Source organism: Pantherophis guttatus, chromosome 2 (assembly GCF_059756535.1).
Source record: "Pantherophis guttatus breed Tessera chromosome 2, ASM5975653v1, whole genome shotgun sequence".
In the NCBI taxonomy this organism is placed as follows: Eukaryota; Metazoa; Chordata; class Lepidosauria; order Squamata; family Colubridae; genus Pantherophis; species Pantherophis guttatus.
Genome location: NC_142064.1, coordinates 129,211,315 through 129,236,383, shown reverse-complemented (window position 1 = coordinate 129,236,383; position 25,069 = coordinate 129,211,315). Strand labels below are relative to the sequence as shown.

At 43.7% G+C, this 25,069-nt stretch overlaps 1 protein-coding gene across 2 annotated transcripts in view; it reads right to left on the bottom strand.

The window, feature by feature from the left end:
• ARHGEF25 (Rho guanine nucleotide exchange factor 25) overlaps window positions 1-13,180 on the bottom strand; it is a 98,890-nt gene extending 85,710 nt beyond the window's left edge. For both annotated transcript variants that reach the window (XM_087886713.1, XM_034419202.3), the window contains exon 1: window positions 13,080-13,180. The gene's annotated coding sequence lies outside the window, so the exon portion shown is untranslated. The remainder of the gene's footprint in view (window positions 1-13,079) is intronic.
• Between the last annotated feature and the right edge of the window lie 11,889 nt (window positions 13,181-25,069).

Genomic DNA, 25,069 nt, shown 5'->3' with positions numbered 1-25,069 from the left:
CTTTGTGGTGCCCCCCACACGTTTTAGAATGCTTTCCCCCAGATATACAGTTATCGCCAGTTCTGCAGGCCTTTATTTGGTCTTTGGGATCAAGCTAATCTGTAAAAGGTTTTAACTGCCATTTTATTGTTTAACATAGTTTATATTTTTTAATCCTTTCATATGTTGCCAGTTATCAGTATGAGTTTTAGCAAGCATATAAATGCATAAATGAAGAGTTTAGCACACTTGTAAAAAGGGTCATTATCATTATTACATTTACTTGTGAGGTTTATATTCTGCATTTGTTCAGGAGCTCAGGATGTTGTTTGTAGTGCTCCCTGCTCATTTTTCACCACAACATCTATTCAGTAGGTTGGGATAAGGCAGGGATTGCCCTGAAGTCACCCAGGAAGCTTCTTTGGTTCAGGCAGCACTAAAACCAAGATCTTCTGATGACCTATCCCAGGGGTGGGCAAATGTGGCTCTTTTACAACTTGTGGATTTCAACTCCCAGAATTCCTGAGACAGCTAAGCTATCCAAACACCTTCATCTTTGCACTTGTCTCTCAATTTCAAAATATTTGTTCAATGTCAGTTTACTGAAACTGTTGTATTATCCTGAGTTTCAGCTGAACGAACAAAGCTAAAATCGGTCATGAATCGCCCCAAACGCAACAGAAGAGAACACTATGTAGTAATGCCACAATTTTTACTTGCTAGCTCAACAGAAGTGCTAAAACCTTCTGCAATACACACTACACAAACGAGTTCAGCTGTGCAACATTTTCCTTTCCTTGGCATTGTCCATATCCCTACAGAGGCAAAACACTCTCCCGTTGGAACCAGTTTAATTCCATGAGATTTGGAGTGACAAAAAGTGCACTCTGCATCCCCATTTTTTTTTTTAATGTTCATACTGCACAGCTCAGTTGTGGAGGGAAGAGGGCAGTTCAAAACACGTTCCAACGAGAGAGAGAGAGAGAGGGAAAAAAATGTTCTCCTCTCCGCTTAAATTCAATCCTGGCCGCTCAAACAGACAAAATCTATGGGCTTTGTTCGTTCGCCCGCTTCCAAATGTACTCAAGATGGTTGGCGGGCAGGAGCCAAGCCAGATATATAGATATATATCTTTCTATTCCAGCACTTGAAATGTTGGATTTGGGACTAGGTTTCGAAATACGTTCCAAGAAGGAAGGAAGAAGAAAAAGACTCTTAGCTGAAATTAAAGCCAGCCAGCCCGCCCGCTCTCGGCTTCACCCCACTTCTCTTACAAAATGTTCCCGAGCTTGGAAAAAAAAAAATTGCCGCGTCTTGTCCAATCGCAGCACGAGTTTGGGTCAGGCCGGGATTTGGCGCGAGCCGCATCTTTGCAGCTGTCCTTGCGATTGGGCTTCGAGGAGACTCCTAATAAGATACTTATTATTTTCTCTCTTCTTCTTATTCGCCGCCGCCGCCGCCACAGCGTTATTCTGTCAACTGTGGAGAAAGGGGAGGCCATCGCCATCCCTTGGTATAATCATCAAATCACGCGTTGCCCTACCCCATCCGCGGGCAACTTGATCCAAGGCACCAGGCGCCGCAATAACGGCGATCCCTCTTGCAAGGAGGGAGGGATGGAGGAGGGACAGTCTGGAAAGAGAAATACGATCGCTGCGGCCGGGAACTTATCCAGGCCAGTTCCACCGCCAGAGTCTTAAGAAACGTCTGCAAACAGGACCGGGCTGCTGCATTTGCTGAGTTCAGGGCGTCTCGCATTCACGCCGCAAACCGGGCCGAGGAAACTTAGTGGGTCTTAAAAGTTTGCGCTTGTGGGACGAGGCAACGAAAACTGCCTTTCGCGGTGGCGGACCGAGCGGAGAACTAAAAGGAACGGGGAGACGGGTGAAGGGCGGGGGGGCGGGGAATCTGTAATCTTAGAGTCTGTAGAGCTGGGTAGTTGAAACTATGGCAAAGACAGATCAAGGCCTCGTTCAGGGAAAGTGGCCTTGTGAGTTACTTTATGGCAAAGAACGGAAGCTTTGAAGGGTGTGTGTGTGTGTGTGTGTGTGTGTGTGTGTGTGTGTGTGTGTGTCAGGGGCTGATTTTCTGGAAAGCTTGAAAAACCTCTGCCAGTTAAAAGTGGAAAATGTGGGGCTAGATGAATAAGTACCTGGTTCCTTATAATGCAAGTTTCTGTGAGTAGCGGAGGAGGAACAAGAGCGTTGGATGGTGCTTCATACAAAGTCATACCGAGCTCTCTCTAGTCAAGGAGCACTTCAAGTAGATTTTGCAGCCCTCTTGATATATTAGGGCACTTTTGCAGGCGAACACAGATTGCACTAAGGCTGAACTATAGCTCTTTTAAAACAGGAGCAGTTCTCCACTGCCAAGCCAAGTGAGGTCCACTTACAACTAATCAAGAGGACAAACATGGCTCAACAGTGTCTTTTCTGGCCATATCCCCTTGATCAATTCACCTGAAGTCTAGTCCAAACCCTGCTCAGGCAGGAAACCCTATATCACTTCAGACAAATGGTTGTCCAATCTCTTATTAAAACCTCCAGTGTTGGAGCACCCACAGCTTCTAGTGGCAAGTCTTTCCACTGATTAATTGTTCTGTCAAGAAATTTGTCCTTAGTTCTAGGTTGTTTCTCTCCTTGGTTAGTTTTCATCCATTGTTCCTTGTCTTGCCTTCAGGTGCTTTGGAGAATAGGTTGGCCCCCTTTTCTTTGTGGCAGCCCCTTAAATTATAGGAACACAGCAGGGGTGAAATCCAAATTTTTTTCCCTACCGATTCTGTGGGCGTAGCTTGGTGGGCGTGGCAGGAGAAGGATATTGCAAAATCTCCATTCCCACCCCACTCTAGGGGAAGGATACTGCAAAATCTTCATTCCTTCCCCTCCTGGGGGAAGGATATTGCAAAATCTAGATTCCCACCCCACTCTCGGGCCAGCCAGAGATGGTATTTGCCGGTTCTCCAAACTACTCAAAATTTTCGCTACTGGTTCTCCAGAACCTGTTAGAACCTGCTGAATTTCACCCCTGGAACACAGGTATCATATCACCCCCTAGTGACCAGTCCTTCTTTTCATTAAACTAGCAACCGTTCTTTATATATTTTAGCCTCCAGTTCCCTAATCAACTTTGTTGCTCTTTCTCTGTAGTCTTTCTAAATACTCAACATCTTTTTTACATCGTGGCGACCAAAACTGGATGCAATATTCCAATTGTGCCCTTACCAAGGCATTATAAAGTAGTATTAATACTTCATATGATCTTGAGTCTATCCCTCCTTTAATGTAGCCTAGGATTGTGTGGGCTTTTTTGGCAGCTGCAGCACACTGCTGGCTCATATTTAAATGATTGTCCACTAGGACTCCCAAGATCCCTCTCACAATTACTACTATTGAGCCAGGTACCACCTATACTATACATGTGCATTTGGACATGACAATTGCTAGTATGTAACATCAGTTCCACTGCACCATTCTTGTTACTGGAGGCACAAATGGCAAGTAACAGGTGGAGTGAATCACTGCGAAGGGAGGTGTATTGGGCATTTCTGAGTAATGTGGGCATGCTTTTTCTCTCCAGTGACAGATTAACTCTGTTTGCTGGTGCTGTTTTCTCCTTTAAGAGTTAGACACAAACCATGGCATCAGTGGTCTGTCAAAATCACGTAATAGCTCTAGCCTGACCCATCAGTGGTGCTTTAACTCAAAGGCCTTGACCGTCTAAAACAGTGAACAGATTGGACCAGCCCTATTCCAATTGCCTTTGAAAGCAACATAGAGGAACCTAGAAGTCAGCATCTGTGGTCTAGATAAAGAATGAAAAAGGAGAGAGAAATTCTAAATAAGTCCAGGTATGCTGTACTCTGCTAAAAAAACCGCCAAATATTCAAGTGATGACAAAATAAGGAAATACGAGTAGGGCTACTCTGTTCCTGCTGCACCTCCATGGCTGGTGGAAATTTTTCTTACTGGCTGGTGACATATAGAAGAGGGTGGATAGCCAAAATCATCCACAGGGCGAGTTACAAGGGAACATATTATTTGTTTTAAGTCTCTTATATGGCCAATCACCTCACAGAATTTAAAATATCAACACCAAGCAGTAATAAACAAATTTAAAAAGCATAAAATAACAACCAAGAAAACCAATCGACATTTCATGGGCTCAGCTAACCTCCTGACACCCACGTCCAGGCAAACCGTTGGGTCTTAAGGGCCTTCTGAGAAGGCCAGCAGAGTTAAAACCAACTTGTTTCCAGAGGATTCGTGAGGTGACAGGAAAAGCTGTGGCAAATGCTGAAATTACTAGTACCTCCATTGTGATACAAGCTCCACCCCTTTTATATATGTGCTGTGATGTCACCCAAGGATAGGAGTGATGCTTATGTTGTGATTTCACAATGCTCACATTTTTATTTTGATGGACACTGGAATCCTGCAGGTGTCTCTCAGGAACAGCATGCTGCTATTTACAGTATCATCGGTATTCATCAGCAGTCAGAACAGAAGCAACAGAGAAAGATTAGGGATCAGCAAAGGGAGAAGCAATGTTCATGCCAGTAAAGCTTTGTGCAGGCTCATGCAATGGGTATTGTAACTCAGCAATGAAGAAAGGTTATCTGATGCTAATTGTTCTGCATTCAGACATAAGCCTTGTGCTTGTGGTGTGTTCTTAACATTTATTCTGCCCCCACCCCCACCCCCACCCCGGTCTTACAAATGTCCTCAGATCTGGAGAAAATACTTCCCTATTTTGTCATTATTAAGAAATAACAAACCCCTCTCTACCTATAGCTCCAACAGGCTGGTGCAGAGGGGGTGGCAGAGATTTTGTTTTAATAAAGCTGTTGGCTCTGACTATTTTTCATAGCATCAGATTTTTGTCTAAGGGTAAATAATGGATTCATCTTCAAACACCCACATATTATCAGGAACACACGCATATGTGAAAGAGGCCTGTTTCTATTTGTAGAGTCGTTCTATTTTCTTAAGTTCATGAAACCTAGCTGGAGTACATAACCAGCATGCAATCTCCAAGTCCCCCTTTTGTAGCCTTTGGGACTTGTCTGCTAGTATCGTAACTGATGGCATCATTTTCTCCCGTTGAAAAATGTTATATATGCCCTAAAGTAAGCCTCTCAAGGAAAAAATACCCAAAATCTCTACAAAGAAGCTCTATCCATTTGTGTGTGATGGCCATCTATCTGTTCTGTTTTACAATTACACTTATACTCTGGTATGCTTGCTGGTTTATACAAGCTGCAATTCCTTGCTCCTGACTGAAACTCTCCTAATGCCAGTTTATGCACAGTTCACTATTTTCTGCTTTGCTCCATCCCAATGAACACTATCTCGTCTTTCCCTCAACGTTGTGCCCTAGTTGACTTCTAGTCAACTGGCAGTTCCCACCTCAAACACCTCTGGCTGGCGTACTGAAAATATAGTCCAACATCTCTAAAAATGCCAGACTAGGGAAAGTTACAGGGATGCAGTGGCTCAGTGGCTAAGACACTGAGCTTGTCAATTGAAAGGTCGGCAATTCAGCGGTTCGAATCCCTAGTGCCGTGTAACAGGGTGAGCTCCCGATACTTGTCCCAGCTTCTGCCAACATAGTTCAAAAGCACATAAAAAATGCAAGTAGAAAAATAGGGACCACCTTTGGTGGGAAGGTAACAGCGTTCTGTGCGCCTTTGGTGTTTACTCATGCTGGCCACATGACCATGGAGATGTCTTCGGACAGCATTGGCTATTCGGCTTTGAAACCGAGATGAGCACCGCCCCCTAGAGTCAGGAACGACTAGCACATATGTGCGAGGAGAACCTTTACCTTTACCTTTAGGGAAAGTTAATTACTCCTGAACAATAAATGGTAACACTAGCATTATTTTGCTAGTTCCATTATTTTGCAAGGTGGGTTTTGTGGGTTTTTTGGCCAAGGACTCTTATTTAACATACTTGGGGAGACCAAGGGCCATATGATTTCCTTACCGAAGAATCCAGATCTAATTCAATCCTTCTCCTCCTTGAAAGGAAGGAAAAGGAGAGCAGATGGTTGGGAAGAGCACTCTGTGCAAGATCCTGTAAAGCTGCTGCCTGAGTATAATATTAAAGTCGATGAATAAATGCTGACCTCTTACATTCCAGATTGGCTCATTCATGATGAGTGAACATTCAGTGACTTTTTATTTTAACAAAACCTTGATGAAAATGCAAGCTATGTTTCAATTCATTTTTTTTTTTTATTGGTGGAGTGCGGGATTGGTAGGCAAGGTGCTTTCCCTTTTTAAAAGTAGCGGGTTGTATCCCTCTCCAACCTGCTTAAAAATGTAGAATTTTGCATTTCTGCTCAATACTGAATAGAAGTTACTCTAGCTCTACATGTCTCAGACTTAAAAGTGAAGGACATGCTTTCCAGTTCCAGCCTCACAATAATCTATCCTGTTGTTTGGGGGGGGGGGGGGGTTTGTCTGTTTTTGGTTCTGCACATTTGACTGCCCCTAGGTAGCCTACTAAATGGGCTAGTAAATGGTGGCAATCCAATGGACTTCGGGATCTGTTCATTCTTTCCCTTTGGTGATTCTGCTCTTGATGGAGCTCAGTAGGCAACTGAGCACTTTCAAGCAGCTGGGACTCAGAGCAACCCCAGGGAAGTAGCTCTAAAGGTAAAGGTAAAGATTCCCCTCGCACATATGTGCTAGTCATTCCCGACTCTAGGGGTCGGTGCTCATCTCCATTTCAAAGCCGAAGAGTCAGTGCTGTCCAAAGAGGTCTCCATGGTCATGTGGTCAGCATGACTAAACGCCAAAGGCTTTAGCTGTAGCGCTGCTTCAAAAGGATGAGGCAGACTGTGGTCGATGGGAGATGAAGTTCATTTAAGAGGCAAAGAGTTCATTGGTACCAAGAGCTTGATGCAGAATCAGACAGATCTAACCATCCTTGCCACCTCCAGTGCTGAGGGGCCTGAAATTCTTAACCCTAATCCCTAGTGCAGTTTAAAACTGTCACTGCAAAGCTTAAGCATGGGAGAGAGAAGTCTCTTCTTTCTCACGTTTGGGTGATGATTTGCACGTTGGACCTGGCTGGGGAGACTCGGATTCAAATCCCTGTCACAAAGTTTACACTGTCTCTTTAAACCAGGGGTGTCAAACTCAAGGCCCACAGACCGGGATCCGATGGATCTGGATCTGGCCTGCAGGGTGCTTAAATCTGGCCCCTAGGGCTGGCTTGGAAATATCAAAGGACTGGCCCGCAGTGCCTCTGCCGACCAAAATGGGCTGTGGGGGATGTGTGCAGCCCTCTCGTGGTCCATTTTTGGCCTTCATGGCCTCCAGCACTCTGCCGGTCAAAAATGGGCCACGTGGAGGCCCCGCATGGCCCGTTTTCAGCCTCCCTGGCCTCCTGTAGCACTCTGCCGGCCAAAAATGGGCCATGTGGAGGCCTAGTGGGGCCGAAAATGGGGCAGAGGGGCCACACAATTTGGCTGGCAGGGTGCTGCAGAAGGCATCTGTCCCGTCTCTCCCACCCTCCCCCGCTGCCTGCCCCCCTCCGACAGCCCACAGAGGAGAACTACAATGCTGATCTGGCCCTCAAAGAAATCCAGGTTGACACCCCTGCTTTAGACAAATCATCTGCTTTGTCTAATTTACATATTGTGGATTTTCCACCAGCATTACTACTTTGACCCTCCATTTTGCTATCATTAAAAATATGTTTTATTTTCCCTGCCGAGAAGGCCCAATATGACAAATATCACACCAGGCTCTTTTTTTTTTTTTCTTTTTTTTTTTATGGTCTCTTTACACTTTAGGCATGAACTGTCCATTAACACATCTGTACCACAGGAGGATGCAAGGCCAGAATACTGATAATGCATACACAATCAGCCTGATGTGCGAAATCCCAAATAGGAAAAATTCATTGGTTAGCCATTTTGTGCCCCCGTTTATATCAGACCCCAGCCATTCTTTTACACTCTTGAGAGCACAGCTCGTGGATTGCATAATCTGAGAAGGAAGTGGGGGGGCAGATGCTTCACTGCCTTCATTGCACTGGCTGCCCTCAAAAGCAGTTCAACTGATTCATATTTATGACGGTTGCAGTGTCCTGGGGTCATGTGATCACCTTTTGCAACCTTCTAAGAAGTAAAGTCAATGGGGAAGCCAGATTCACTTAACAACTGTGTTTACTAACTTAACAACTGCAGTGATTCACTTAACAACTATGGCAAGAAAGGTCATAAAATGAGACAGAATTTAGAATCTGACCAGCCTGTCGGAAGGTGGACATTTTTCAGCATTTGGGATCCTACCTCCAAGGCAATGGCAATATCAATGGCGAGGTGCGAGCAAGGGTGAAGGCAGCCTGGATGCGTTGGCAAGAACTCACGGGTGTGTTATGTGATAGACGAATGCCAACCCGTCTTAAATCTAAGATTTACAAGACAACCATCCGCCCTGTAGCACTGTACGGCACTGAGTGCTGGGCAGCAACAACAGGGACCGAAAGCTATCTCCATGCCACGGAAATGTGAATGCTCCGTTGAATATCGGGCATCTCCCTTCTTGGCTACATCACAAATGACACCATTCAACAACATTGTGGTGTGGCACCAATTATAGAGAAGATGAGAGAAGGCCGGCTCCGCTGGTATGGACATGTCCTGAGAGCAGCACCTTCCACCATCGCCAAGACTGCCTACCAACTAGAAGTCAATGGCTGGAGACCTCACAGGCATCCAAAACAGAGATGACAACAAAGATATGCAAGCCCCAGGCCAGCGCCCTGCAGCTGACCATGCAAAGTGGTGTTTGGTGATCCAAAAAGTGGACCCTGCACTTGCGGGAATATGCTAGGAAGAAGACGACGTTGTTTCTGGTTAAGGCCCTAATTCTTTGTTCCTTGTTCTTGGAGATACAAAGTCAGTGGCAGTGGAGATAATCATCATTATTGTCGCCAAACTGCTTTTGAAGGATTGAGGAAACAGACACCATTGGAAACTATCTAGATCTGTGATGACGAACCTATGGCACGTGTGCCACAGTGGCACACAGAGCCATATCTGTGGGCACGAGAGTGTTGCCCTAACTCAGCTCCAGTGTGCATGTGCGCACCGGCCAGTTAATTTTCGAACCTTCTGGGCCCACCAGAAGTCAGGAAACAGACCATTTCTGGCCTCCGAAGGGCCTCCGGGGGTGGATGAGTGGGGAAGGCCGTTTTCGTCCTACCAGGTTCCAAGAAAGCCTCTGGAGCCTGGGGAGGGCAAAACACTGGCCAACCTGGCTCACCGTGCCATCGCGTGTCAAAAGCAGGGGGAACGCGGGGGGGTCGCATGCGCATGCGCAGTGGGGAGGGTGCATTGAATTATGGGTGTGGGCATGCACGTGTATGACCCCCCCCGCATTCCCCCCGCTTTTGGCATGTGTTGGCAAAAGGTTAGCCATCTCTGATCTAGATTCTAGGCAACAGGAATAACCACTAGAAGAAAAGAATCATACATTCCTAGGATAACAGCAACATTACAAGTGTATTGTAAGGGAAAACTTTTATTACAAGATGCTTTCCTTAGGAAGCACTGGAAGAATAAGGAAAGCCTTGAAATGCTCCCCACCTATATGGTATGCCTATTTAGGCAATGAAGAAATGTGATACGGGACTCAAATATGATTATCCTTTATGTAGCTGCCTTAGAGTCAAGTTTTCAGCCAACCTAAAAATACTATATTCTGATTGAAAAGAGCTCTGAGCATGAAGACTTTCTCAGCACCTTGGGAGATATATGGATATGATTATCTTTTCTCCACAACCTGCCTATGGCTGGCTGCCTAACTGCACACAAAGCAAAATAAACTTTCAGGTGACTCAGGAAAGAATATTTGCCATCAAGGCCGATCCCTCCTGCAGAATACCATTCTCTCTACACTGGTTAGCATTCCAACTTCCGTTTGGGAAGCACGGGGCACCTTGGCTGCAACTTTCCTGTTTGTCCCCAGGGGAGATGCTTATTACTGCTTCTGAACATGGAGACTTTAAATACGGTCCTTTTAAGTGTCTTCCGGCACCCTGGATTAGAACCCATTTCCCTTCGGCAGAGATTGCCATGTTGCTCTACTTGGCCTGGCTCAGTTCCCATGAAGAGAGTTGTTCTGTAGGTAGGGTCAGGTTAACAATTATTTTATGTGTTTTGTTAAGCTGGATCCAGCGAATAGAATAGAATAGAATAGAATAGAATAGAATAGAATAGAATAGAATAGAATAGAATAGAATAGAATAGAATAGAATAGAATAGAATAGATTTTTTTAATTGGCCAAGTGTGATTGGACGCACAAGGAATTTGTCTTGGTGTAAGACAAAGAACAAGAGATTCCCACTTGAGAAGTGGGATCTTCAATTTGGATTTAGGAAACGTAGGAGCAGAGCAGGCTGAAGTGGTAGAATAGCATGCCCTCTATATTTACGTTTGTCTGAATAATATGCAAGAATGTTTATGCATTAAAGATCACTTCCTGCCCCCCCTCCAATGTTCATTGTGATCTATTCCCCCCACCCCCATTACCCTCGATTTATCCCTGAAAGAATCTTGACTGGCACACTCTGATTCAATGAAACATAGCAGAACTGCGCCTGTCTTGAGATCTAACCGCCTTAAGGCTCCAGAAGAGAAATTGCCAAATAAGGGGAAAGCCCCAGGAACTGCATCCTCTCCGCAAAGCAAAGGAATTCAACCAAGCCTGAGATGGCTGCAGAGAATGAGTGGGATAAAAAGAGCACGTAGATAGAAAAATGAGGATGAAATTAGTGTTGCTTCCCCCCCCTGTACACCCCCTTTAAAAGACCCCCGTGTCCACAGCCAGGTGGACTGGATGTCCGTGTGGTCTACCATCCCAGAGCATTGCCATGTCCAGCTTTGGATCAGCAATGCCCAGTGAGCTTCCCTGGCACAAAGGGAGCGTGGATAAAAATAGATGCATCTGAAATGTTAAAAATAGTCTCGCTAAGCACGCAATTGGCAAGGCAATGGCAAAACACTAGAGATCGGAGTGGGGAGGAGGGTGGAATAAGGGGTGCTTCGGGCGTCAAGGGCTGCAGACTTCGGAGGGGTTGTCTCTGCCTTCAGCAACAGCTGCTGGGTTTGGGGGGAATCAGGTTTCACAGAGCTACAAAAACAAAAAAATGGATGGCAGTGCGGTTGGACCCTCATCCTCATTCCGAGAACCAAACAGACTCACTGTAATGTTTACCACATGTCAGGCTTGCTGGTTCTTTGGACTTCAACAAGCTGACATGTATACAGCAAACACATTCCACATTATTACAACCACATTTAATTAAGAGGGGGAGAAAAGATGTGCTTGGAGAGGGAGGACAGAGTGAGTAGGAAGGCAATGTCCCTGTTTTCTCTCTGGGGCCCGATCTTTCCCTATATGTTTGCGCTGTGTAGGGAAATTGTATAACGTAATGGCGCCATCTGCCGGGCAACAGGTGCAATAACGGGTTCCTTTAATCCAGTACAGTCCGTCCTGCAAAACTTCCATGGGGCAGCCAACGGGACCCATGCGTTTGCCTGCAATAACTTCCTCGGTAGCCATCAAGCTCCCCGCGCTGATTTTATATTTTAATTACATACAAAAAAAAAATCTGAAATGGAAACCTACAACCTAGGAATCCCTGGGGGCCTCTGTAGCCACTTCTAGAAAATAAACATGATGTGCAGTGAAGCAGACCCCTTCTTTGTTTGGAAATATATCCATCTGTCTAGAGAAAAAGGCAAATGGAAGGCTGGGGTGTTGGGAGAGCATCCTGGGGGATTAAGTAGTATGGGAAGATTCCCTCTGTGCTTCCCTTTCTAAGGAAATAAATGTGTGGGTCCTGGCTGGGTCTAGAGTCTAGACCTACCATCTTTTAAAGTAGTTAATTGAGGACAAAGAATATGGCAAGCTCAGAGACCACCAAGAACCCCTCATGTCAATCCTGTGCTACCAATATTCTCCTTTATTAATATTTATTTATTAATAAATTTATATTGCCGCCTATTCGTCCATGGTGACTCAAGGCGGCTTACAGAATATAAAAACCACATTTAAAAGCAATAAAACTAAATTAAAAAATCAAATAAATATGGTTTTAGTCGTTTCAGTTTTCTTCCCCTTTACCTGCGCAAGCCCACTGTCATGCATGGGCCTCAGGGAAGCAAGTTGTGACACAGGGCTAAACCCACATTCCTCTCTGTGGGTCTGTGCAGTCCTACTTTCCTGGACTTCTTCATAAACCAATCAGGACAACGGTTGAGATGTATAGTTAGCTTACTCCCATCTGTTCTGGCCACTTGTGTCCAAGCAGTGTATACAAGCACCAAGTGACATCTCTAGGCCTAGGCCTTAGGGAAGAGTCTATTATGGCCAGGCTGCCAATTGAAGAAAGAAAACCTAATGATCCTTACACTGATAGTGAACTCTACCCTAGTCTCAAGCCATTTCAATCAAGAAATTGGGCCAAATCCTTATCTTCCATTCGCCATGCCTACAAACAGAGATTGGGGAAATGGCTTTGAGAGATGTTTTCCCTCTCCTTGTTCTCAGCGACAGAGGAGAAGACAGTTCTACACCAAAATACTATGCACGTGTACACCAAAATACTAAGTAATATGGCCACATCTGGCCCTTAGGCTATCCTTATCTGGCCTACATGGATTGCTTTTATTTTGAAGGCAACTGGTTTGTTTTTTCCCAGTTTATGCATGCATTCAAGCCCTCACACCTTCACAGCCTTATTGATTTGGGCCTCTACAATAATCCCAGTTTCTCATGTGGTCCTTCAGGAAAATTAATTTCCCACTCTTGGCTTAACAGCTTGTCTAATAGGTTCTTATTTTCATGGGAAGTGGGGACTGAGGCACAAATTAGTTTCTGCCCTTTGCCTGGAGTAGCCAAATATCTTGAATCGATTCTAATCTTGCCGGTGAAAACTTAAGACAAACATGCACACGTTTACAGCAGTCGATCAATACCAGACAAAAATAGTTTGTTACTACATTCGCGTTACTTCCGGCAAAACCTTGCCAGAACCTTTTGCTATACACGACACAAAATTTTCACTCTTTTACTTACATCGAACGGGGGAAATCAGCCTGCTGCTTTTCCTCTGCTGCTGCACATGATTCTCGGCGTGTTGTGAAGCAACCAGATTTCAGGATCTCTGATTTGCTACAAAACTATGGAGGGAAGTTGTATATGTTTTTAGACTCCCACCCCTTCTGGGTTTTTGTTTTTTTAATTCTCAGGAACAGCCTGGCAAAGAGCCACAGCAGCTGGTTTTGGCCAGAATTCCTCATACCTCAAGAGCCCTTATTCACTTATACTCCAGAGAAAGAAAACAGCAGCCCAATATGGAAGACTTTGGAAGCATCTGAGGAAATATCAGGCATCATTTCCTTCTCCATACTAAAAAACCCCAGCAATTATCACTGTTACTTTGCTCTTAACTCTAATATGCCAATCTTAACTCTAATATAATAATATACAGCCTTTTATTGATTTACAGATTGTCCTTGACTTACAACAGTTCATTTAGTGACTATTCAAAGTTACAATGGCACTGAAAAAAGTGACTTATGACCGTTTTTCACACTTATGACTTTTGCAGCATCCCCATAGTCATGTGATCAAAATTCAGATGCTTGGCAACCGGTTCACACTTATGACCGTTGCTGTGTCCCAAGGTCATGTGATCACCTTTTGCAGCCTTCTCACAAGCAAAGTCAATGGGGAAGCCAGATTCACTTAACAACTGAGTTACTAACTTATCAGCTGCAGTGATTCACTTAACAACTATGACAAGAAAGGTCATAGAATGGGGCAACACTCACTTAACAAATGTCTCGCTTAGCAACAGAAATTTTGGGCTTGATTGTGGTCGTAGGTCGAGGACTACCTGTATTTGATTTTTATCCCGCCTTTGTTTTGGTCACTTAAGGTGGCATACATACCTTAAAGCTCCCTCCACTTATATTCCCCAAAACAACCCCCCTGTGAGATGGGTTGGTCTAAGAGAGAGTGACTGGCCCAAAGTCTCCCAGATGCCTTTCATGCCTAGGGGAGGATTTGATATCAGGATCTTCTGGTTTGTAGTCTAGCACAGGAGTGTCAAACTGGATTTCTTTGAGGGCCAGATCAGCTTTGTAGTTCTCTCCTCTGTGGGCTGGGCGGGGGGGGGAAGATGGGACGGATGCCTCCTGGAGCACCCTGTCAGCCAAAACGGGGCATGGGGGGGGGGGGTTGGCCAGCAGGAGGCTGTGCAGGCCAAAAACTGGGCACAGGGGTGCCACGCCCCCCCTCCGTGCCCCATTTTGGATGCCAGAGGCACCCCGGGCCGGTCCTTTGCTATTTCCAAGCTGGTCTCAAGGGCCAGATTTAAGCACCCCGCAGGCTGGATCCGGCCCACAGGCCTTGAGTTTGACACCCCTGGTCTAGAATCTTACCCAGCTTTTTTTATTTATTTGTTTTAATCCCATCCTTGTAAATATCTTGAAGGCTGAGGTTCTTCAGCAGATGGCAGCTTTGAAACTTTCACTGTTTTTCCATTTTAAATTTGGGGAAGACAAAAATATTTACATTCAGGACTAGAAATAGTCACATCACTTTTGCAGCTCACAAGTCTTTGAGCGGGGCATATGTTCCAATCTTCTGCACCTTCACTCGAAAACGAACGGCATTCCATTCAAGGCGGCCTATGCCTAAGGAAACGTGGAAAAGATGGCAGATTAAATTTAAGTTAATGCTAAAGCCACACAGGTGGCTTGCAAGGTGCTCCTGTAGCTGCATTTCTCCAGCGTATTTTTGGTAGAGGTCCAGCTAGACTAAAACCTAATTGTTCAAGCCGAGGCATGACAAATTAAGAAATAGGGTTTTCACACAGGTCATCGGTTTTTTTAGAGAGATTAATTACCCCTAGATGCGAAGACCACAGATTCATGGACCTTGGATTTCTCCTAAAATATCGATGGAAAAGTTTAATGCAATACAATGTTGTTTAGAGCTATTGCTTGTTGGAGATTGCCTGGGTTATTGATATGCCTTGAGAGCAGCTGTGGTGTTCAAATAATGCTACCGTTTGAAATGTATGCATTTTGCATGAACTCATTTAGACATAGAAATATTTTAAAGAAATAAAGCAATCAAGTGGCTGGGAGAGTGAGATCTTCTGTATACCAGGTAAAATGGAGATTCTGGTTAATGTGAGTCTAAAACAGTGAAATGTGAATGATATGAGGGGGATATGAATTGTTTATTAAGACTGTGTTACATGTGGGCCAGAGGTGGTATTCAGCAGGTTCTGACCAGTTCTGGAGAACCAGTAGAGGAAATTTTGAGTAGTTCAGAGAACCAGTAAATACCACCTCTGACTGGCCCCACCCAGTGGTGGGATTCAAGTAATTCAACAACCGGTTCTCTGCCCTATTGATTTCTTCCAACAACCAGTTTGCCAAACTGCTCAGAAAGTTAACAACCGGTTCTCCCGAAGTGGTGCGAACTGGCTGAATCCCGCCACTGGCCCCACCCCCATTTATTCTCTGCCTCCCGAGTCCCAGCTGATTGGGAGGAAATGAGGATTTTGCAGTAATCTTCCCCTGGAATGGGGAGGGAATGGAGATTTTACAATACCCTTCCCCTGCCATGCCCACCAAGCCATGCTCACCAAGCCACACCCACAGAACCGGTAGTAAAAAATTTTGAATCCCACCACTGATGTGGGCATCTAAAAACAGATAAGAGAGAGATGGTTTGGAGAGGATAATTCTAGATGAGAATACACAGTATTTGTGAGGTCACAAAAATGGGGTTCTGCTTTAAACCTTAGATCCTTCTTCTTTGATTTAGTTTCTTAGGAAAATGACTTGGGCCTACCAAAATTTGAAATCAGTGTTTTGGGATCACCATGGCCATTTTGTGAATAGGCACACACAGCACAGATTGCAGACATGTTCACTGCTCCAAAAATATCAGGTGGGGGATTTTGTAATTAAAATTAAAATCCACAGAAACAAAATTAAAGCCTCCACAATCAGAAGCCGTAGATCTCCAATTACCAGGATCTTATTCTATATAGAACAAGGCTAGATTCTTCTGGATGTAGATTATGAGTAGAAACACTTCAGGGAGGAAGACAATCTATGTGGCTTCACGTTATTTATCTTTTTATTTACTAAATTTATATGCCATCCAACTTACCAGCAAGCAACACTGGATGACTTCCTCAAGATTTCATTTTCATTTTAAAATGTGATCAAGATAAGTTGATCTCAGGATTTGACCTGATTAATACTTGAATGGAAGACTACTAGGAAATCCCAAGGCTATGGAGTTAAACTTGGAAGTTGAAGAAATATTCCAAAAGAAAGGAAAAGTAAATTCCTTTGATATTCCTGCCAAGAAAATAATATGGTTGTGTCCAGTTGCTTACCAGATGTAGAGTTCAAGAAGGGCATTCTTACATTTATCCACAGTTGCACAAAGCTTTAAATGTATGCATTTACTCTAAAAAAGGACACCTCACTGAGTGTCAGCCCATCTCTAGAGGCATTCTAGAAAACTGGGGTGTCAAAATTCCAGGAGCATTTGCCTGTGATATATAAATGTCTGTGAGCAAGCAGTCACTTGTTATACTTCTACAGAAAACACAAGAGACTGGTTTAAAAAGAACATTAACTTTGAATCTGCAGGAAACTATACTTGCATGAAATTGGCTGTGCTCATATCAGATCTCTGTCCTGCTTATTGTTTCTGTTCCCAGTCGCAGCAGTTACCTCAGTGTTTGCCAAAAGGAGGGATGGAGCCCCCCTCCCCACTACTGACAAGCACAATTGTTGTTACAAAACAGCAGCAATGATGACATACTTCATATTATTTTTATAGGATGGCTGGGTGATTCCGAGTAGGTGATATGACTTAGAATTTCAGGAATAGCTAAAATCAAACAGATTTTTACACACTTGTGGCTGCCTTTGGATAGTGTTGGTGTGGGACTGGAGTAGTTTCTTTAAAGAGGTTAGAAACTGGGTGACTGTGAGTTCTAGTCCTGCCTTAAGTACAAAGCCAGCTGGGTGACCTTGGTCCAGTCAGTCTCTCTCAGTCCTAGAAAAAAGACAAGAGCAAACCACTTCTGAAATCTTGACAAGAAAACTTCAGGGAGTTGCCCAGGCAGTTGCCAGAAGTCAACTTCATACTGGGTACATCTAAAAGTATATTAAGTCTGCCTTAATTAGAGGGAATAAGATGAAGCAAAGGTATGGGGCACACCATTGGAAAAAGAGGTTGCCATGGCACATTTCTTCTGTGGTAAAGGGTGACTGAGAAAAATGCATACTGTCAGTCTCAAAGGAAATTTCCCTTCAATTTATCATTCATGTCCTTGTCAATTATTTTAATGTGACTGAAGTTTGCATAGAAATATTCTGACAATTCTTGACTTGCTAAAAAAGACAGCCAAAATCCTATAATGTCAGGGGTCCACTTAATTTCTGGGTGCTCCCATATATGGACACAATAAATACTGTCAGCCATCCTGTCACATGACTCCCCCTCCCCCCAGACATATAAACTGAACTTGTGGCTGATAATCTAAGTCTGAGAAAAGGAAAGATAATGGGTTCGCACAGAGAAAGGAAAAATGGACTAAGAAGCCGTGAGAAGGAGAGGAAAGCCATTTCTCTTAATGGCTAGCAGACAAGGATGGGATTAAGCAGCGCCAAATTGCTGAAGAGATGCAGTTCCTGAGAAGTTCAAGACCACCAAAGTGGAATTGGAATGGAAATTGCTAGGAATGTCCCTTTAGGGCAAGGGTGTCCAACCTTGGCAACTTTAAGATTTGTGGATTCCGCAGCCAGCTACATTATAGGATAGGCACATTGTCATTTTAAAAGAAGAGCACTGTTGCTGGCAGAGAAAGTTAATTTCTGAACTGCAGAGTAATTAGGCCAAATAATTTGCTACATTAAAATCTCCTTTAAAGGGTGACTAGGAAGGGAAGACTGTAGGCCTGTTTGTAGGAACTGCTTGCTTAGTTATCTCCTTGGAAAACCCAAACTTTCAGTGTCTTTTCATACGTCTTATTATAAGAATTGTTTTAATGGTAGAATTCATAAAACCTTCCTGACTTCCTGCTGTCTCGTCTGACCAATCTTGAGAAATCACATTAAATCACCTTAAGATTGAAACTGACTCATTCCCCAATAAACCAGATATATTTAGGGTATACCTGCTTGTGAAATACCCTGGATATTTTGTGAATGCTTCAGAAGAGATGTCTTGGCAGAGTACTCCACAATATAAACCCAGACCTTGAATAAATGGGTGCAAAATTGGTGGTCCACTAATTCCCAATTATGAATTCAACATACCATATCGCTAATGAGATAGAAGGAATGTAAGGGATTAGTTCTTATCACTTTGTTGTTTGTGTGTATACTGAGAATTTATGCACCAGAGACAAATTCCTTGTGTGTCCAATCACACTTGGCCAATAAAGAATCTTCTCTTCTCTTCTCTTCTCTTCTCTTCTCTTCTCTTCTCTTCTCTTCTCTTCTCTTCTCTTCTCTCTTCTTCTCTTCTCCTCTCCTCTCCTCCTCTCTCTTCCACTCCATTCTCCACTCCATTCCATTCTACCCTCCATCAATTCCTATGCAGAGTTGGATTGATACGGACAAAGTGCAGTAGAAAATAAGATCACTCCAAGATAGAAAGAAATTCCAACGCCTCACTTTCAGGGAGATGTGCTCCATCTCAGCAAATTGGTAAGATGAGGCCAATGGTATAAGTAGACCAGGGGTGAAATCCAGCAGGTTCTGACAGGTTCTGGAGAACCGGTAGCGGAAATTTTGAGTAGTTCGGAGAACCGGCAAATGCCACCTCTGGCTGGTCCCAGAGTGGGATGGAAATGGAGATTTTACAATATCCTTCCCCCAGGAGTGGGGTGGGAATGGAGATTTGGCAGTATTGTAGGAAGTTAGCACCCACCCCTTTCCTGGAAGAGTGAAATATTTTAGGAAATATGAAAAAGGCAGAATATTATATTTCCCTGGATGAGAAAAGGAGAAGCATATTTTACAGACAAAGCAGTTCCCACCTTCCTGCCCCCCACCCTTTGTCAATGGGCCATTAAGGCCTGGGCCAATCTATTCTACATAACAAAGATCTGCCTCCTTCAGGCAGAGCCATAGTAGGAATTGCCAAAGATCCAACAAAGATAGGATTAGCCCTCTACACAATAGCAGCAGAAACTCACCACGTGACCTGGGAAACACATGTGACCATCAGCCAGCAAGGCTAGCTAAGACCCCCATCCCCTGGGAGTCTGACAACCAATCAGGATACTCTTTCTGGGCCCCAGGAAGTTCAGAGCCAGAAAGAGCATAAAAACCTGTGGACTCGCTGTATTCCCCCCTTTTTCTGTTCAGGAACTCAAGCCATGCGATCCTGTCCACCATTAAACCATCTTTCCAAGCAGTCTCCATGTTTCCAGTGTCTGTTTCCCCACTTGGAGCAGAACCTAGAAGGATATTTCTTCCAATAGTATCCTTCCCCTGCCATGCCCACCAAGCCACACCATGCCCACCAAGCCACGCCCACAGAACCGGTAGTAAAAAAAATTGGATTTCACCACTGAAATAGACCTATATTTGGAGATTTCAACCAAGGAGATTGAAGAAGCAAACATAGTTTGAATCAAGAGGGAAAAAAACAAAAGAAATGCTCCTCAAAATGGAGAGCTTTGTATATAGAACAAAAGTTAAACAGAATATAATTTTCTTTTTAAGGAAAAAGGGCTCTTGTTTATGAACTGACTTCTTGGCTAAGCAACAAATAACTAGAAAAGCATAGGCTGATAGAAAAATCCATTTAGCTATATAGAAATTGGTGCTATATTAGCAAATTAGCTCTCTGATCCATCCACTTAAGAATCAGAATATACATTTTAATGTAATTCAATGCTTGTATGATCCATTTAATCTGCTGTTTCCATCCATAGAGGGGTTTCTAATTTCCCCTCTTTTGTTTATAGTTTCTTCAATACACAGGATAGTATAATCTATCACTGATGTAAAGGTTTTATTTGGGGGACTTATTTATTTAGCAAATTGTGGGGCAGTAATTCTAAACATATTTGAATAAGTTTTACATTTCCTGGAAAAAGCAAAATTGACATCACAAATCTCTGGAGTGCCCTGATCAATGAGTTCATCTAGTATTTCATCTGATAGCCATTCTTCAATCTTCAACTTAAATTGTAGTTGCTTAAGATGGGTGGCCATATCAATCTTTTAAATAAACACATAATTCTGTCAAATGTCTTTCATTCCACCATACAAATCCCGAGTTGAATCAGTCAACAACATTTTCTCACAGAGTGCTTGCCCTATGTTGAGAGATAATGTTTGGCAGTCAGTTGCTTGATGGAATCATCAAAATTAAGTCCTCAGGTATATGATTACTACATTTATATCATTGTCCAAGTGCAGGCTTTTCTACAGCTCCCTCTATCAAAATTCCAATTATAAATTCTCCGGTCCTAAAGTGATCCTTGATCAAAGCAGGGATCCCCATCATACTTGTCAGGTATGGTGATGGAAAATTGATGCTAGGCCACTGGATCCTGGCCAGAGGGGGTAAATAGCCTTGGCAGCTTTAGTCCTTATTGGGTTTGGATCTTTGTAAATGGGATTTTAGCAATACAATAAGAACTTCTGGATAGCATAAATTGTTATACAATTGAACAAGCTGTAGAGAAAAGTGAGAAATTTTGTAAAGCGTTTGGTACATGCTTTCTTCTCTTAATTGAATACTTCCTACAGCAAAATGCTGAAATTCATGTTACTAGGAGAGATTGGAAAAACCATTTTTGCTTGAATTTCTACTGCCATTTTAAAGACCACTAGACAACCTGTGTCTTGTTACGTCATTATTTCAGAGGTATTACCTTATCTAAACTGAGAAACAGAATGACCATGGGCCCACAAAAAATCCCTGGGAATAGAAGGGACTTCTGACTTCCTGTTGGCTTCCCCATTTTTTTCTTTATGGAAAGCTGAGAGGGAGCATTGAAAATCTTCCTCCCTCCCTCTTCCTGCCACATCTAGTTTAGACTTTCTGCTGGCTTTTCCATTGACTTAAAAAATAGGCACAGTGAACATCAGGGAGGATTCACACGGGTGTGGTGAGAGTCAGAAAGGATGAGCAAGTAGAGGGAGGACTTGCCAGATGTAGTGCAGGTCAGGAAGTGCTGCACAGATCCAGGAGGTGCACTGGATGCAATGCAGATGAAGAAGGGTGTGTAACGGTGTACAAAAGGTACTGCACAAGTCAGGTAGGGTGCATAGAGGTGCCTTGGAAGACTGTAATGTGGGTAAGGGTATGCAAAAGTGCACAAGAGATGCCAGGTGGGTCAGGGAGGATGCAGTGCAGCACAGGTTGGGTTCTGCAGAAATGCACAGGGGTGTACGAGAGATGGCCAACTGGTTGGGAATGGGGCATGGGGTGCAGAGCAGGGGTGCATCAGTGGTGCAAGGGAATACAGAATGGGTTGGGAAGACTGAATGGAGGTGCACAAGTAGCTGGCATTGTGCAAGTGCAGAGAGGCTTGGGAAGTTGCGTGAGTGAGGAAACTTACCCAAGCAACTTGAAACTTTCTCTGCCAGCTTCTCCATTATCAACTGTGCTTGAGGGAGCTGGAAGGGTGCATGGCAATCACAAATAAATTTATACCTCCTGCCAATACCTTCTCCATTGACATGTAGGAAGCTGGCAGGGAGGGTTGAAAATTTACCATCACATGACTACAGTTGATTGCGAGAGTGGTGTGGTGTGGCATCACTGAAGGGAGTCACATGTCATGAACTTTGGACGCATTCTGTAAGTTAGCCCATTTGAGGTAAGTTGAGCAAAATTGGTATAATGCCCCATTTTGCCCAACTGATGTTTATAAAGAGACATGAGTTTTAGACGACTATCCACCACTCCTTATGAAAGTGTTATTTCACGTTTCCCTGATTACAATTAGGTTTCTTTAGAACCTAAACATTTTTATTAAAAGCAGCATGCAGGGGACAATACCTGCTTCCCATCCCTTGTTAAGACATAAAAGAAGATAAAGCATCCATGAAACAAATTGCACGGCTCGCCTATTCTTATCCTGCTCTGTATAAGTTATATACATTAGTCCACCTACTTGGTAGCCCTGTGACTGACTTCCTGGAATAAGCACCATGGAATAAATATATATAGGATTATGCTGGCTCAAGTGAAAAGTTATGGCCTTCTTCAAGTTGAGCTCTACTTCTGTTGGTTTCAGACACACAGTCGTGTAGCTTTATTGACACAGCAGAAATGATTTGCAACTGCCTTTTTCTGATATAGGTTTTCAGCCCAGCTAACAGTCTGGGATTTCTAATGAATTTCCATACTTGGTTACCGGCCCTGCTTCGCTTTTCAAGATCAAGCAGACAATGCTTCAATCTGGATGCCAATCTTGGCCTGCCTCTACAGCTCTGTCCTTGTCATCAGACCTGCTAATCTAACAAAATTTAAGATAATCAGACAAAATTAACCAGGATCAAGCGTGGACAGGTTCAGTGCAAGAGACAAAAGCATATTCCTACTGAATTCCCTACCTTAAAAGGTTCGAATTCAAATTCAAATGAATATAAGTTGTGCAAATATGTAGATGCAGAGTTGGTCAATGCATGAGGGTAAGCAAGAAAGAGAAGTATAAATTTCAATACAGGAAATGGAATGGAGCAACCACTGAAAGAGAAGTAAGGATGTGGCGGCTAAATTTTAGAACAAAAATACCGTCCCCGAGTGCACATCCATTCATCAGTATGGCAATTGCAGAGTTCAAAGATCCTACAGGAGAGTATTGGCTGTCTGAATAACCAAGCTAAAGTGATGCTCTCCCAGGTTGTCCAATGAAAGCTCACGACTTTCAAAAATGAACAGGTGCCAACTAGTGCCAGCTTGGCACCTCTTACATTGCATCTTATCCTCTGGCTCCCCCCCCCGCCCCCCCAGATTCAAATGCCTATCCCGGTCATCTTTCTGGTGTTTGGAAGGGCGCTAAAGGCCCTGGTCGCACGAGCCTTTGGTGAGTATTATTGAAGCTCCTTTTTCTTCATTTTCTTTTTTCCATCGTTTGTTATCTCTGCTATCTATATTGGGGTGGTGATGGTGGTGTGTTGTTTTCAAATATTTTTAGCAGTTTCTAAACTACCCAGAGTCACAAGGAATTGGGCAGCATAAACACTATCATCTTTCAAGCAGCCTAGACCGGTGGTTCTCAACCTGTGGTCCGCAGACCCCTGGGTGGCCATGAGGACATCACAGGTGAATCATAAAGGCCTGAAGGAGTGTTATGATTAAACCCCCGAGTTCAGTCTTGGGGTTCCGTGGCCACGGTCTGTGGTCATGTGGTGAAGAAAAGATTGAGAACTACTGGCCTAGACCAGGGATCAGCAACCTGTGGCTCTGGAGTCACATGTGGCTCTTTCATTCCTCTGCTGCAGCTCCCTGTTGCTGGTCGGCTCCACACTTGATAGGGCTTTTGGTTAGGACAGGTAGAGGAAAAAGGATGCTGTGCTAGGAGGAGACTCTATGGTGGGGGAATCGGACTTCTGGTCAGCAGAGGAAAAAGGACGCTGCACTAGGAGACTACGATGGGGAAACCGGACTTCCGATTGGCTCCTGAATTGAACGGGGGCTTTCGGTTAAGGCCTTTGTGGCTCTTTGAGTGTTTAAGGTTGCCGATCCCTGGCCTAGACTATCAGCAGCATCCATGGAGTGGGGTTGGGGAGTCAAAATAGGCAAGATGGCAGACACAGCAAGGCAATCCAAGTCCCACTCCTTTGTATGTGCGTGCAATATTAATATATGTACAAAAGGGGTAAAGCTTGGATCACAATGCCACATCTACCACCTTGCCGCTTTCGACCAACCACCCTTGGGTGTTTTTGTAAAATATGTAAAGCAATAGCAAACCAAACAAGATTCTTAACAAAACATGGAATTGTGGATCAAACAATCAACCAGCAATGTCATGGTACCAAATGCGTATCAAAATGTACCTCAATAATAAGGGATATAAAAATAGTGTTTTGCTTTAAGAATCTAATTCTTGCAGGTAGTTCAAATTACATGCCCAGACAGATACAAGAAAAATGGACTTGTCTGTGTTTTTCTATGATACCAGACTTCCAGATTTGGTTGATTTTAGATGCCCCATGTCTAAAATATTTCAAATTTGGTACCAATTTCATAGGACACTCGGCCCACAGTTATGCATCTGTTCTCAGGAGTAAAAACCCATTGATTTCAATAAGCTTACATAGCAAACAACTATGTAGCCTGCTTCTTTAAGATTTAAAAGTGTTTAAGATGCTGGATAAGGAAAGAAAATTAAAACCAAGACATTCTGAACAAGAACTTTTCAAAACACAGAGGCGATATTTTCCTGTAATAATTTCTGCTCTGGTTCAATGGTTCAGATTTTCCTTCACTTCAGCAGATACATCTTATCATACCAATAAACTGCACATTAATAAAAGCAGACTTCTGAACTCAAGTTTCAGAGAACTGGGGAACACAGAAAATTGCAGGGCCCAAAACAAGAATTCCTGCTTCAAATTGGCAATCCCCTAAAACAGGGGTCTCCAACCTTGGCAACTTTAAGCCTGGCGGACTTCAACTCCCAGCTTTGCTAGCTGGGGAATTCTGGGAGTTGAAGTCCACCAGGCTTAAAGTTGCCAAGGTTGGAGACCCCTGCCATAAAACACAACAGGTAAATTGGATTGGTACATACCTACCCATAGGTTACTATGCCAGATCTTTTTGCATATTGGGAGAAATCTGTATTTTGTCTGGTTTCCTTTTTTCCACCCTTTTGTTAGAAGTCAGTTGATATACCCACATTGAAAAGGAGGGAACATCTTTGCTGGCTGGTTTCATGAGGGAAAAAATGCCATTCCCAAGACCCCCTTCTGATGGTGATTCTGACAATTATCTAATGTAGTTTTAACAACTGGGGTTACAATTTCCTTTTTCTCCCCCCACCC